The sequence below is a fragment of the Triticum dicoccoides genome, chromosome 5A (assembly GCF_002162155.2).
Source record: "Triticum dicoccoides isolate Atlit2015 ecotype Zavitan chromosome 5A, WEW_v2.0, whole genome shotgun sequence".
NCBI classification, from domain to species: domain Eukaryota; kingdom Viridiplantae; phylum Streptophyta; class Magnoliopsida; order Poales; family Poaceae; genus Triticum; species Triticum dicoccoides.
Window position 1 is genome coordinate 113,279,433 of NC_041388.1, and position 16,610 is coordinate 113,296,042.

Consider the following 16,610-nt stretch of genomic DNA (forward strand, 5'->3'; position numbering starts at 1 on the left):
ACTATCCCCTTGACTTAGCGATCACCCTTGCAGAATTTTGTCAAAACTTTGAAGAAGAAACTAGCCGACTGGAGCCAAACCTTGACCCCATCAATTCTCCGGTGAACGACGAAGTTGCCATGGATGTTTTCCGACTGGAGTCTCGTGTTGCAGCTGTCGTGGACTATCTCGCAAGGCTGAAGGCCGCCACGTCTCGCATCGACTCGACGCTCTGGCCTGAGGAGACACTTCAGAATGACCTTGAGTCGCTGATGGCCCGCTTGAACACGATCCCTGGTCGAGTGCAGGAGTGGAAGAAGTCCTCGGCTCGGTGTGGTGCAGATGTCGCTCTGTGTCTGGCCCGAGTCCACTGCAAAGATGCGCGAGAAGAGAAGCTGGCGGCCCTTCGGGTGGCCAATACCAAGAAGCACGACTTCAGATCCTTTATGGAAACTTTCCTTGCAGCTGCCACTCGGATCGCCGACGGGATTGACCTTGATGAATTTGTTGCACCTTCCAGCCCTCCACAGGAGGGGTAAAAAACTTCTTCTGGCTCGACGCTTTAAATTTGCCTCGGTATGCCGAGTGGAATTGTAACCGACAAACCTTAACAGGCTTGACGCCTGAGCACTTTCGGTTCCTTTAGATATCAATTCAAACTTGAATTTTGGCGCTTGAATACGATTGCCTTTGGCTCGGAATGTCTTTTGCAGGTTCAAAGCAAGGTGCCTGTGCTGCAATCGACTTATTCTTTAGTCCACTTAGACGAGCACTGGGCTGCAGCTAAGCCCCCGAGTGAGAGGGTTGCTCTTCACTCGGTAGGATTTTTGTAACTTAGGCGAGCACAGGGCCGCAGCTAAGCCCCCGAGTGAGAGGATTGCTCTTCACTCGGTAGGATTTTCACAACTTAGGCGAGTGCTTGGACTGCAGCTAAGCCTCCGAGTGAGAGGGTTGCTCTTCACTCGGTAGGATTTTTATAACTTAGGCGAGCACGAGGCTGCAGCTAAGCCTCCGAGTGGAAGGCTGGCTTACCACTCGGTAGGATTTTTACAACTTAGGCGAGTGCTTGGACTGCAGCTAAGCCTCCGAGTGAGAGGGTTGCTCTTCACTCGGTAGGATTTTTATAACTTAGGCGAGCACGAGGCTGCAGCTAAGCCTCCGAGTGGAAGGCTGGCTTACCACTCGGTAGGATTTTTATAACTTAGGCGAGCACGAGGCTGCAGCTAAGCCTCCGAGTGGAAGGCTGGCTTACCACTCGGTAGGATTTTTACAACTTAGGCGAGTGCTTGGACTGCAGCTAAGCCTCCGAGTGGAAGGCTGGCTTACCACTCGGTAGGATTTTTACAACTTAGGCGAGTGCTTGACTGCAGCTAAGCCTCCGAGTGAGAGGGTTGCTCTTCACTCGGTAGGATTTTTATAACTTAGGCGAGCACGAGGCTGCAGCTAAGCCTCCGAGTGGAAGGCTGGCTTACCACTCGGTAGGATTTTCACAACTTAGGCGAGTGCTTGGACTGCAGCTAAGCCCCCGAGTGAGAGGGTTGCTCTTCACTCGGTAGGATTTTGATAACTTAGGCGAAACGGATTCGCAGCTAAGCCTCCGAGTGGGAGTCTGGTTCACCACTCGGTAGGAATTTGATACCTTAGGCGAAACGGATTCGCAGCTAAGCCCCCGAGTGAGAGGGTTGCTCTTCACTCGGTAGGATTTTTACAAACTTAGGCGAAACGGATTCGCAGCTAAGTCTCCCACTGAGGGGAATTTCATTGGACAAAAAATAAAAAGTGACAGATATTATGGAGGAACTATGACACTTATTATTTTGGGGTCCATGTACTACAGAAGTACTTTATTGCAACTCATCCGAGTGATAAAGCTTAAGTGTAAAACGGGCGGAGTAGCTCCGCGTTCCAAGCTCGGGGCTCGTCGATATTATGCTCGACGTTGTAAAGAGATACGCCCCGTTGTGGAGAACCTTGGTGACGACGAAGGGGCCTTCCCAAGAAGGAGCAAGCTTGTGTGGTTTGTGCTGATCTACTCGGAGAACCAAATCCCCTTCCTGGAAGGCTCGACCTCTCACATTTCGGGCGTGGAAACGCCGCAGATCTTGTTGGTAGATGGTCGACCGGATCAGAGCCATCTCCCTTTCTTCCTCTAAAAGGTCGACTGCGTCCTGCCGCGCTTGTTCAGCTTCTGCTTCGCTGTAGATTTCAACTCGAGGAGCATTGTGGAGAAGATCACTCGGCAAGACTGCCTCAGCTCCATAGACCAAGAAGAATGGAGTTCTTCCGGTCGACCGATTAGGCGTGGTCCGCAGTCCCCAGAGTACAGATGGAAGTTCGTCGACCCAAGCTCCAGCCGCGTGTTTGAGATCACGCATCAGTCGAGGCTTCAGTCCCTTGAGAATCAGTCCATTAGCTCGCTCTGCTTGTCCATTCGACTGCGGATGGGCGACTGATGCGTAGTCGACTCGTGTGCCCTGGGAGTTGCAGAAAACTCTGAATTCCTCTGAGTCAAAGTTCGACCCATTATCCGTTATGATGCTGTGCGGGACTCCATATCTGAATATTAGTTCCCTGATGAAGCTAACAGCAGTACCGGTGTCAAGGCTCTTGATTGGTTTAGCCTTGATCCACTTGGTGAACTTGTCGACTGCCACCAGTACATGCGTGAAGCCACTTCGTCCTGTTCTCAAAGGACCGATCATGTCCAGCCCCCAAACTGCAAAAGGCCAGACGAGTGGGATGGTCTTCAAAGCTGACGCAGGCTTGTGCGACATATTCGAGTAGAACTGACATCCCTCGCACTTATCCACTATCTCCTTTGCCATCTCATTCGCCTTGGGCCAGTAAAATCCGGCTCGGTATGCTTTGGCCACGATGGTCCGAGAGGACGCATGATGACCACAGGTTCCCGAGTGAATATCATTGAGGATGAGTCGACCTTCTTCTGGTGTTATGCACTTCTGACCAACTCCAGTCGCGCTTTCTCTGTATAATTGTCCTTTTATTACGGTAAAGGCTTTAGATCGACGGACGATCTGTCGAGCCTCTTCCTCATCCACCGGAAGCTCTTTCCTCAAGATATATGCGACATACGGAATCGTCCAGTCGGGAATGACCACCAAAACCTCCATGATCAAGTCGACCACTGCTGGGACTTCAACTTCAGTCGGATCTGTGGCGCTCTTGAGCTGCGGAGTTTCTTCGGTGAAAGGATCTTCTTTGACTGACGGAGTGTGTATATGCTCCAAGAACACACCACTCGGAATGGCTTCTCTCTTGGAACCTATCTTTGCTAGATCATCAGCTGCTTGATTTTTCAGTCGGGGTATATGATGGAGCTCCAACCCCTCGAACTTCTTCTCCAGCTTCCTCACTGCACTGCAGTATCCAGTCATGGCTGGGCTTCTCACGTCCCACTCTTTCATCACCTGATTGACCACTAGATCTGAGTCGCCATAGACCATTAGGCGACGGACGCCGAGTGAAATGGCCATGCGCAACCCATATAGGAGGGCCTCATATTCTGCCTCATTGTTGGAGGAGTCAAAGTGAATCTGGAGCACATATCTAAGCTTATCTCCTCTGGGGGAAACCAGGACGACCCCAGCACCGGAACCATTCAACATCTTAGAGCCATCGAAAAACATGGTCCAATGCTCCGAGTGAACTTCAGTCGACTGCTGTTGTTCAATCCACTCGGCGAGGAAATCTGCTATCGCCTGGGACTTAATGGCTTTCTTTGCCTCAAACTTGATATCAAGGGGAAGAAGTTCAATCGCCCATTTGGCCACTCGACCAGTTGCGTCTCTGTTGTGCAAAATCTCTGATAGTGGAGCGTCGCTGACGACTGTGATGGAATGGTCAGAGAAATAATGAGCAACCTTCTTCGTGGTCATGTATATTCCATACACAAGCTTCTGATAATGAGGATATCTCTGCTTGGATGGAGTCAAGACTTCAGACAAATAATACACTGGGCGCTGAACTTTGAGAGCTTTTCCTTCTTCTTCCCGCTCGACCGTTAGCACAGTACTGACGACTTGTCCTGTGGCTGCGATGTAGAGCAACAGAGGCTCTTTGCTGATTGGAGCAGCAAGCACCGGCTGGGTGGAGAGCAGAGCTTTTAGCTCGGCAAACGCTGCATCAGCTTCTGGAGTCCACTCGAACTTGTCAGCCTTCTTCATCAGTCGGTAAAGAGGCAGTGCCTTTTCACCGAGTCGTGAGATGAATCGACTTAATGCGGCCAAGCATCCAGTAAGCTTCTGGACATCGTGCACTCGCACAGGGCGTTTCATTCGGAGGATAGTGCCAATCTTCTCTGGGTTAGCGTCGATTCCCCGTTCAGAAACGAGAAAACCGAGTAACTTGCCACCAGGAACTCCAAATGTGCACTTTGATGGATTGAGCTTGATATCATACCTTCTGAGGTTGGCAAATGTTTCGGCGAGGTCAGCGAGCAGGTCGGAACCTTTTCGTGACTTGACAACAATATCATCCATATAAGCTTCCACATTCCGACTGATTTGGGTGAGTAGACACTTCTGAATCATTCGCATAAAAGTGGCTCCGGCATTCTTGAGGCCGAATGGCATGGTGATATAGCAGAAGCACCCGAATGGAGTGATGAAAGCTGTTTTTACCTCATCGGGCCCGTACAGACGGATCTGGTGGTACCCGGAGTAAGCATCTAAAAAAGACAACCTCTCGCATCCCGCGGTCGAGTCAACAATTTGATCTATGCGAGGGAGAGGAAAGTGATCTTTCGGGCAGGCCCGGTTGATGTGCTTGAAATCAATGCACATTCGGAGCGACTTGTCCTTCTTAGGAACCATGACGACATTAGCGAGCCACTCGGAGTGGTATATCTCTCGGATAAATCCTGCCGCCAACAGTCGAGCCACTTCTTCACCGATGGCCTTTCTCTTCTGGACGGCGGACCGCCGAAGATGCTCTTTGACTGGCTTTGCAGACGAGTCGACTCTTAGGCGATGCTCAGCCAGTCCCCTGGGAACACCTAGCATGTCAGCGGGCTTCCATGCAAAAATGTCCCAGTTCTCACGGAGGAACTGGATGAGCGCTTCTTCCTATTTTGGGTCGAGTGTTGTGGAGATGCGGGTCGGAGCTGCTTCGGGGTCGGTCGGGTGAATGTGAACAGGCTTCGTCTCACCGGACGACTGGAATGCAGACTCTGTGGCGGGCTTCTTGGATCGCAGCAAGTCACTCGGATCTGCGTTTTGCTTGTATTCTTCGAACTCGACCGCTGTCACTTGGGAATCGGCAATCTTGGAGCCCTTCTGAAAGCACTCCTCTGCCTTTTTCCTATCACCGGTGACAGTCATCACACCTTTGGGACCGGGCATCTTCAGTTTGAGGTACACGTAACATGGTCGAGCCATGAACCGTGCATAGGCTGGTCTCCCCAAAATGGCATGATATGCACTTTGAAAATCCACGACCTCAAACGTCAACTTTTCTTTGCGAAAATGCTTCGAATCACCAAACACTACGTCCAAAGCTATCTGGCCGAGTGACTCGGCCTTCTTCCCTGGTATAACTCCATGGAAGCTCATGTTACTAGTGCTCAGTCGGGACATCGGAATGCCCATACCTTTCAATGTGTCTGCATACAATAAGTTCAGCCCACTTCCACCATCCATCAGCACCTTTGTCAGTCGAGTGCCTTCGACAACTGGATCGACCACCAAAGCTTGCCTCCCGGGGGTGGCAATATGAGTCGGGTGATCAGATTGGTCGAATGTGATGGGTGTTTGAGACCATTTCAGATAATTTGCCTTTGCTGGGGCAACCATGTTCACCTCTCGGTTAATCACTTTCAGTCGACTTCTGCTTTCCACATCTGCAAAGATCATCAGAGTGGAGTTGATATGCGGATATCCTCCTTCACTGTCCTCTTTGTCTTCGGCCTTGTCCGACTCCTTCTCCTTGTCCTTAGATTGTTTTCCCTGAAACTGCTGGATCAGGAGTCGACATTGGCGAGTGGTGTGCTTTGGGTAAATGATATTCCCCTCTTCATCTTTCTTCGTGTGAATGTGACACGGCATATCCATCACGTCGTTCCCTTCTTTATCCTTTACCTTCTTGGGGTTCCAGGATCCTTTTGGTTTCCCCTTAAACTTTCCTTGAGTCACGGCCAGAGCCTCTCCAGGAGCTGCCGGTTCAGCCTTCCGCTTCTGTTTCCGACTGGTGTTTCCTTTTTCCGACTGACTCGGCTTGTGCTTGCCGCTTCGGAGTCGGTCTTCTTCTTCACCGTTGGCGTACTTGGTAGCAATCTCCATCATCCGACTCAAGGTCATGTCACCGGTTCGACCAAATTTCAAACTCAGTTCTCTGTTCTTCACGCCGTCTTTGAAGGCGCATACTGCCTGATGATCAGAGACATTTTCCACAGTGTGGTGCAAAGTGATCCACCTCTGAATATACTCTCTGAGAGTCTCATTAGTTTTCTGCACGCAGACTTGCAACTCTGTCAATCCCGCTGGTCGCTTGCAAGTCCCTTCAAACATTCTGACGAACACTCGGGACAGATCTTCCCAAGTGTGAATGCTGCTAGGAGGTAATTGAGTCAACCATGCCCTGGCAGAACCTTCCAACATGAGGGGCAAATGCTTCATGGCCACCTCGTCGTTCCCACCACCGATCTGAACTGCCACTCGGTAGTCTTCAAGCCAAGTTTCAGGCTTAGACTCACCAGTGAACTTGCTGACTCCTGTTGCCAACCTGAAATTGGGGGGGATAACTGCGGCTCTGATAGCTCTGCTGAAACATTCAGGACCAGAAACATGTACTCGACTGCTCGCGGGTACATCTCTGTCGAGTGCACCTCGATGGGCTCTGTTCCGGTCGACCAACCCTTGCACGATAACGGATCGCGCGTCGAAGCCTGGCTCTCTGGGGTCAACTGGAACCCTACGCCCTGTACTGTACTGACGCCTATCATCTGGCTGCCGAGGAGCGTAAGACCCACCCCTCGGAGGGGAATAGGGCACTCGACGCCTATCATCTCGGTCGAGTCTGTAGCCATATTGATCTCGCCGATTCTCACGCCCTTCGCGCCGCGGAGGCGATCTGGGGCTGTGAGCCGACTTGACCGTATTCACAGTGACGGATCGACTGTGAATTCTGTTGCGCGACTGAGACACGGCTGAATTCTGATCTCCTGCTGCTCGGAGCAGATCCCTGATCTGCAGCAAACCTCTGCCAGCTTCCGACTGCGAAGGCTGAATGGACTCTGCTATACGGGTCGCAGCTGCTAAATTCTGAATTGGGGTTCGATATACCTGAGTCGGCGGGAAGAGTTGACGTCGACTGGTGTCGGGAACTCGTTGCCGCGCGCGCTCGTCGAGTGCTCGCTGAAGGTTCTCCAGTCGAGTGCGCTCGGCCAAATTGGCGAGACGCGCCTCCTCTAAGGCACGAGCCTCGGGGGTTTCTCCTGCGATGGGAATACGCAGGGGATCTTCGTTCCTGCGGCGAAGCTCTTCTCTTTGCAGAGAGTCGAGTGGCTCGGGCTGATACTCTTCGTAGCCTCGTGCAGGATCGCCGCCGTCACCTGCCCCACCACCACGGGCGAAGCCAGGAGGGCTGTGGGGCCCGTCGACCATCAAGATTTCCGCCGCTGGATCACTGCTTCCGCACTCGGATGCAGTCTCTACGGAGCCAGTCGACTGATCGAACAAGCCGTAGAGAGATTCGCTGGGCTCGATTGCCGCAACTTGGGTAGTGGCCGATTGGCGAGCCACCGCGTGACTCACCCATCGCTGAAGCCTCGACCGGCCTGAGCGCTTGCGCTGGCGGGAGACCGGGAGGGTGGATGATGGAGGAGCTGACCGATACTGGGTCGACGGTTGCCGCAGCAGAACGCCGCGGACACATGCGCGAAAATGCGTCGCACCGCGGACGGGGAGCGCATCTACGTCGAGTGGAGCCTCCTGGAGCCATGCGGAGTCGTCGGCGATGAAGGTGATAGTGCCGAGACGGATCTCTTGACCCTCGACCAAAACTCCAGCAGACACCATGATGAAAGTACTCGGAAGAATCGCAACTTCTCCACAAAATCGCTAAAACACCCGCCCCAAGGTGGGCGCCAACTGTCGTGGTTCTAAGCCTGACAGTAGAGTGGGGGGTAGGTATGGAGAGGCAAGGTCCTAGCTATGGAGAGGTTGTAAGCACAAAGGATGTACGAGTTCAGGCCCTTCTCGGAAGAAGTAACAGCCCTACGTCTCGGAGCCCGGAGGCGGTCGAGTGGATTATGAATGTATGGATTACAAGGTGCCGAACCCCTCTGCCTGTGGAGGGGGGTGGCTTATATAGAGTGCGCCAGGACCCCAGCCAGCCCACGTAGGAGAGGGTTTAAGATGAGTTAAGTCTGGGGCGTTACTGGCAACGCCCCACATAAAGTGCCTTTACTATCATAAAGACTACTTGATTACAGGCCGTTGCAGTGCAGAGTGCCTCTTGACCTCCTGGTGGTCGAGTGAGTCTTTGTGGTCGAGTCCTTCAGGCCAGTCGAGTGAATCCTCGTTGGTCGACTGGAAGGTGACCTCTTCTAAGGATGTCCTGGGGTAAGTTACTTGGATCAGGTCCGTGACCCTACCCTAGGTACATAACCCCATCAGCAAGAACAAGTGCAATCAACTTCCACATCTTGCACTAGTTCAAGGAGTCACAAACCCTCTTGTTGGTAAGACAAGGGACAAGGTAACCTAATGCTCTCATAGACATCATCTTGTGTGTGCATCACTCTATGTCTATGGATATCCTTGTTTGTTCCTTGTGGGACTAACCCGTGTAGGTATTGAAAGTGCAACTCACTCCAAAGGATAGCTCTGAATGATCTACATCAACTTAGAGCATCCACATATTTAACACCTACATGAAGTCATCATCGACAAAACCCAAGGTTAGTTCATCCCTCTTAGAGAGGATCTCACATCTAGGGGGGAGCTTTACTCTAAGAATTGAGCTAAAGCAACTCTAATGGTGTGAACACAACAATGCTTTATGTAAAAGTGGTAACCCCACTTTAGCTTAAACGATGAGTATGACCTATGATCAAATGTTCTCATTTGACTCCTAAGTCAATATACTCATATATAGATGGCCTAGTCATCGCCAATTGCTTGATAGATGCTAGAATTGTTTGTGCATGCTTTGCCACATATTTCATTTGTCATTTTATTGCGTGAGCATGTTGGTTGCATAATTTACTCATTCGAGGACATCCACTTGTTGTTTTGATTGGTTGGTTTCTTTTTCTCTTGACAAGTGGATGGACAAGAATGCCTAAGAACCTTCTCTAGCTATCTATGCTCTTCTCGTCTCAAACTCTATTCATGCTGCATCACAAAGTTTGATCAAGTTAGATTCGAACCACTCTGTGTGAGGAGCACTCGGAGTCCCCGATTCATCATAGACTTAAACTTCCAAAACTTCTTTGTGTGTTTCGGTCTGACCGATTCATCCATTTCGGTCATACCGAGATCACTAAGTCGATCTAGGTTTTTAATCTCGGTGCAACTGATTTGAACTTTTCGGTCACACCGAGTTGCAGTAACTGCTCGCAGTTATGCATCTCGGTGCCACCGAGTTGTTCCACTCGGTCACACCGACAGGGCCAGGCTATATATACCCACAGGCCAAAATTTGGAAAACTTTCCGAACCTCTTCGCCCGCGCTCAGCCTGCTCTGCCTCCCTTTGTCTTTGGATCGTCCTCCTCATCGCCAGCCGCCTCCAGTCGCTGGTCTCCGCCGCCGTCAATGGGATTGTCTCCGCCGTTGCCGCCATAGCAAGTCCATCGCCAAACTAGGGTATGGACTTGATCTTTGTGCTGTTCTCACTCCGATTCCCTAGCACATTGTTTTGCCATGTATCTTGCCATGATTGAGATCACTCTATCCAATGAAAACACTCCGTAGTTTAGTTATGGATTGAAAATTTAGGGTTAGGTTTCCGCCGAAACCATCTTGGGCCGACCGAGTTGTTGAAATCGGTTCCACCGATTTGGCTCAAGCCATTGCACGATTCTCGGTCTGACCAAGAATTGCAAATCGGTGTGACCGAGTTCGAGTCTTTGTGAAACCCTGGCAGTCTCAGTGCCACCGAACTGTGACTCGGTCTGACTGAGTTCACTAGTTTAGGTTCCAACAACTACTTCGGTATCACCGAGATTTCAAATCAGTAGATCTGAAATGCTTTCTGTGGAAAAATAAAAGTAAGTTTTTGATTCAGTCTTTTGCAAAAACCTCTGCACTTTGTGATGCTCATCCACTCTACCTCATCTACAATCCATTCACAAGGTCTACTGTCAGTGTTTGCATCAAGTCAGATCAGAGTGACAGTCAGAACAAGTCTGAGGAGCAAGTGAACTTGAGTGAGGGCACTAGTCCCTCTAGCAGCTTTGATGAAGGAAGTAGAAGTACCCCCAGCAACTTGACTAAGGCAGCCACTAGGACCAGAAAGAAGAAAACCTCAGATTCTGAGGATGAGGACTATGTGGCTGCTGAGGAAGAGGCCACCTCAAAGAGGAAAGTCCTGAAAAGGAATATGGCACAGCTGCTGCCACTAAGCCAGGGATGAAGCAAAAGGTTCCTGCCAAGAGAGCTCCCATGTCAAAAGCCAGAACATCCACTCAAGAGACTTTGGGATCTGTACCCAAAGAGCAAGTTGTGGCAGAAAAGAAAAGAAAGGAAAGGGTCAAGAAGACCACTGCCAGAGTGCTTGGGAGATCTTCAATAATGAAAGACTCTAAAGAAGAGGAAGAGGAAGAGGATGCAGCACCAGCACCCAAAGCTCAAAAGCTTATGGGAGATGCTATAAGGGAAGGGGCTGTTCCATCTAAGCCTAAGACTCCTCCTAAGACTACTGCTCCAGCTCCAAGGCCAAAACCAAAGAGGAGCACCAAGAACATCCCTGCTGAGGAGAAGAACAAGGCCCTAGTGCGTCAAGCTGCTGAAGAAGAAGATGATTCTGTCGTGTTAAGGAAGTTGAAGCCCAAAATTCCAGACCACAATGATGCTCATCCAGTTGCTGAGAACATGAAAATCAGGAAGTATTTCGGTCTAAGGCTTTGGAGAGAGTCTGATGCATATGCCACCAGGAGAAGGATTGCTGTGGACCACAGGTTCCATACAAAGGAACAGCAGGACTTCTATGAGACTATCTTACTTGACAAGAAGCCCATAGTGTGTGACATGAGATGGGTCGATTGGACATTCATTGAGGAAAATGAGGATCACTCCCTTGGTGTATATGACAGTTTCAAGGCTTGTGGAGTCGATGAGTTTGTGGCTCAGAAGCTCACAAAGTGGAATGATGAGCTCATCATGCAGTTCTACTCCACAGCTCATTTCTACCCAGATGGAAGAATTGTCTGGATGTCTGAAGGTACTATGTACCAGTCAACAGTTGCTAAATGGGCGAAATTGATCAATGCTCCTGAGGAGAGTGAAGATGACTTGGATGTTTATGCCAAGTAGAAGAAGGATCACAACACCATGGCACACATGTACAAAGAGATCCCAGATGCTGCTCTTGAGACACACAAGTATGGATCAGTACATTACCTTCTGTCAGGCTTGCCAAGAATCAACTGGATCCTCAGGCACACTCTCTTGCCAAAGTCAGGTGATCACAAGATGATCAGAGGCCATGCAATTAACTTGCTTCACATATTTGATGTGCCTCAAAATTTCAAAGTCATGAGCCTAATTGTGGAAACCATTAAGAGAACAGCGGCAAATCAGAAGGGGAGTTGTGGGTATGCCCCACAGATCCAAGAGCTAATCAACTCCAAGATGGGCACTGGCACATATCTCCTAGACAAGGAACACATGCCCATCTACCCAGACTTTGAGGACAACACCGTGGTGATGGATGAGAATGAACCATCTTCTGTGCACGCACAAGCCAAGAAGGAGAAGGCAAGGGCTGAAAAGGCTGCAAAGATGCCAACCACTAAAGAGGCATCTCAGTATCTTCTGAAGAGCAAGCAAGATCAGCTTGGCTACTTGATTGCCTCCACTCCGAGGATTGAGAAGGGATTGGCTACCCTGAATCAAAACCAGGAGAGCTTGGAGAGGATCGTGGAGCAGAAGTTCTATGACTTAGATGTGAAGGTCACTGAGATACAGTCTGTTGTTGAGCAACTTCAAGAGGAAGTGCAGGAGAAGAAGGGCAAGACAACCACTAATGCTTTTTCTAGAGTGCCCAGAGGTCAGAGATCTGCTGCAGTGCCTGTTCCAGACACCAGAGCAACTTCATCTGCACCAGCTACAGCTTCAGTGCCACCAGCTCTAGCACCTACTCCACTAGCACCATCTACATCAACTGACACCTTCGTCCTTGGAGTTCTGTCTACACCACCACCTGAAGACCAAGCCTGAGTGACGATTTAGCACTATGCATTATTTATGAACTTTTTGGTAACTTGTTGCCAAAGGGGGAGAAAATGTATAGATCATAGGCTTCGAGAGAGAGTGTTGCTTTTGTTCTCTCTTGCGTTTCTCCTTGGTGGTTGAACTTTAATATTTGCTTGGTTGAGATACTTTATACTTTGTGCTTGCTTAGATGATCATGTGTTTGATCATATGCTACCTTTATGCTTGTTGGATGACATTATCCTTTTATATTCCATATGATCACTCACTTTGCTTGGTGATGAGTGCATGTATTTTAATTATTATCATTTTGAGCGCTGCACCAAGATGTATGTGACATGGAAGAGTAACCCATGATCCTAACTCTTTGTGCATTTGCAGTCCAAAGCAAATCTTAAACTATGCACAAATTTAGGGGGAGCTCTTTCTTTTCACATACTTCTCAAAGAGACAATGTTTTTCACTCTTATTATCATTTGTCGAAGCTTTGATCTATATGTTGTCATCAATTACCAAAAAGGGGGAGATTGAAAGTGCAACTATCCCTAGGTGGTTTTGGTAATTCCTAACAACATATAGCTCATTGAGCTAATGCTATTTCAAGATTAATATCTCAGGAAAGCTCAATGATTGGCATGGCATGGATGAGAAAAGTGGACCCCTCAAAATGCTAAGGACAAAGGATTGGCTCAAGCTCAAAGCTCAAGACTCTACATTTTCCATTTTAGTGATCCAAGATCACATTGAGCTATAGGAAAAGCCAATACTATTAAGGAGGGATGAGGTGTTGTTGAATGAGGTTCTTGCTCAAAATGCTTAGTGATATGCTCCAAAACCCTCAACTACTTTCTCACATCCACATATGACCTAAAGCAAAAGTCAAACTCGGCCCCACTGATTCTTCCTATCCGGCTCCACCGAGTTTCAAATGTCATAGCCACTGCCACAAACCCTAGGCAAATCGGTCTCACCGATAGGGATCTCGGTCTCACTGAGATGGGGTTGTAATCTCTCTCTTTCCCTTCATAACATTTTGGTCTCACCGAGATGAGCGGTCGGTCCCACCGAGATTGCAATGTAAACTCTCTATTTTCCTTCATAACGTTTTGGTCTCACCGAAATGAGCGATCGGTCCCACCAAGTTTACCTGACCAACTCTCTGGTTAGCTTATTACCAAAATCGGTCTCACCGAGTTTGTGTACTCGGTCTCACCGAGATTATGTTATGCCCTAACCCTAATCATATCGGTCCTACCGAGTTGCATGTCGGTCCCACCGAAAACCCTAACGGTCACTAGCTTTGCTGAATCAGTCCGACCGAGTTTAACCATTCGGCCCCATCGAGTTTGGCAAGTTGTGTGTAACGGTTAGATTTTGTGTGGAGGCTATATATACCCCTCCACCACCTCTTCATTCATTGAGAGAGCCATCAGAATGAACCTACACTTCCAACTTACTTTTTCTGAGAGAGAACCACCTACACCTGTGTTGAGACCAAGATATTGCATTCCTACCATATGAATCTTGATCTCTAGCCTTCCCCCAAGTTTCTTTCCACTCAAATCTTCTTTCCACAAAATCCAAATCCCGTGAGAGAGAGTTGAGTGTTGGGGAGACTATCATTTGAAGCACAAGAGCAAGGAGTTCATCATCTACACACCATTTGTTACTTCTTGGAGAGTGGTGTCTCCTAGATTGGCTAGGTGTCACTTGGGAGCCTCCGACAAGATTGTGGAGTTGAACCAAGGAGTTTGTAAGGGCAAGGAGATCGCCTACTTCGTGAAGATCTACCGCTAGTGAGGCAAGTCCTTCGTGGGCGATGGCCATGGTGGGATAGACAAGGTTGCTTCTTCGTGGACACTTCGTGGGTGGAGCCCCCCGTGGACTCATGCAACCGTTACCCTTCGTGGGTTGAAGTCTCCATCAACGTGGATGTACGATAGCACCACCTATCGGAACCACGACAAAAACATCCGTGTCTCCAATTGCGTTTGAATCCTCCAAACCCTTCCCTTTACATTCTTGCAAGTTGCATGCTTTACTTTCCGCTGCTCATATACTCTTTGCATGCTTGCTTGAATTGTATTAAGATTGCTTGACTTGTCCATAGTTGCTAAAATCTGGCAAGAACTAAAATTGGGAAAAGGCTAGATTTTTATTTGGTCAAGTAGTCTAGTCACCCCCCTCTAGACATACTTTCGATCCTACAGTTATCCATGGGCCGGACTGATGGGCTGTGAAGACATGAAGACCGAGGACTGTACCAGTGTCCGGATTGGACTCTCCTTGGTGTGGAAGGCAAGCTTGGCAACCGACTATGAAGATTTCTTCTTATGTAACCGACTCTATGTAAACCCTAGATCCCCCCGGTGTCCATATAAACCGGAGGGGTTAGTCCAGAAAGGGTATACTCATTACCATAGTCATATAGGCTAGGCTTCTAGGGTTTAGCCATCACGATCTCGTGGTAGATCAACTCTTGTAACACTCATATCCATCAATATCAATTAAGCAGGACGTAGGGTATTACCTCCATAGAGAGGGCCCGAACCTGGGTAAACATCGTGTCCCCTGTCTCCTGTTACCATCGATCCTAGACGCATAGTTCGGGACCCCTACCCGAGATCCGCCGGTTTTGACACCGACATTGGTGCTTTCATTGAGAGTTCCATTGTGTCGTCGATGAAAGGTTCGATGGCCCCTTCAATCGTCTATAGCGACGCTATCCAAGGAGAAACCTTCCTCCCCGGACAGATTTTCGTGTTCGCCGGCTTCGTACTGCGGGCCAACTCGCTCGGCCAACTGGAGCAGATCGATAGCTACGCCCCTGGCCACCAGGTCAAATTTGGAAGCTTGAACTTCATCGCGGATATCCGTGGAGACTTGATCTTCAATGGATTTGAGACCGCAGCGATCGCTCCCCCTCGCTCCGAGGAACATGACTTAAATCTGTCATCGGATCACATCCAGGAGATGGTCCCTGTCGCTGCAACGACCTTAGAATCGGAGCAGATCGTGCCATCTGAAGCCACAGAGTCTGCGGCGTTGGAGACGCACACGGACACGACACCTCCCAATATATGCGTCAATGGAACTCCGGATCCATCTCCGGCTATAAGTTTCGGACCATGTACGCCCGCAAACACCGAGCTGGACCAGTTATCGATTTTCGAATTTAGCGCCGTAGACATCTTCCAGCACTCACCTTTGGGTGATGTGCTAAACTCTTTAAAGAACTTGTCCTTGGAAAAGGACTCACAGCCGAACTATGTTCGGTTCGAGCCAGAGGCTGATGATGAGAAAATTTGTTTCCCACCCGCCACCCACTTCATAGCCACTGTCGATGACTTAACCGACGTGCTCGATTACGGCTCCGAAGACATTGACGGTATGGATGACGATGCCGACCAGGAGCAAGGCCAAAACCCGTCATTTACTGGATGTTGGACGGCCACCTCTTCGTACGATGTGTACATGGTCGACACACCTAAAAAAGCTAGCGACGATGACAAAGGAGATCCAGTTGCGAATAAACCTTCTGAGACACAATCCAAGCGACGACGCCCTAAACGCCGCTCCAAGCCTCGTCGCTCAAATGACGGAAATACTGGCACCGGAGAGAATAGTACTCCGGGCAACGCCGAAAACAATGAAGACCCTGTCGGGGCTGCATCTGAACAGGAGGAACAAGACAACGGGCAAGATAACCCTGATAATCAGGCCATGCCCAATGACCCAGACGATGATAGCTATCGTCCAGTCTTCGAGGATGATGAGAGCCTCAGGAATGAGGACTTAATCGTGCCTGAGGCACCCCTCGAGCAGGAGCGCTTCAAGCGCCAGCTAATAGCCACTGCAAGAAGCCTGAAGAAGAAGCAGCAACAGCTTCAAGCTAATCAAGACCTACTCATTGATAGGTGGATTGATGTCCTAGCAGCCGAAGAATACGGCCTCAAGCACCCAACCAAGAGTTACCCAAAGCGTAGACTGCTACCTCAGTTCGACGAGGAGGCACCAAATCCCATACCTCCCTCACGCAATGCGGACAGACCACCACGCGGTCAGGATAGTGCGGTGGACCAACCACCCCGTGGTCAGGATAAAGCGGCAACTCAGGCCGAACAACAGCCTGCCCCACCACCTCGCAAAAACAGAGACAGAACAGCTCGGGACCATACATACGACCTTCGATAGGAGCTGGACAGTAGAGCAAAACACACCAGATCAATCTATGGATC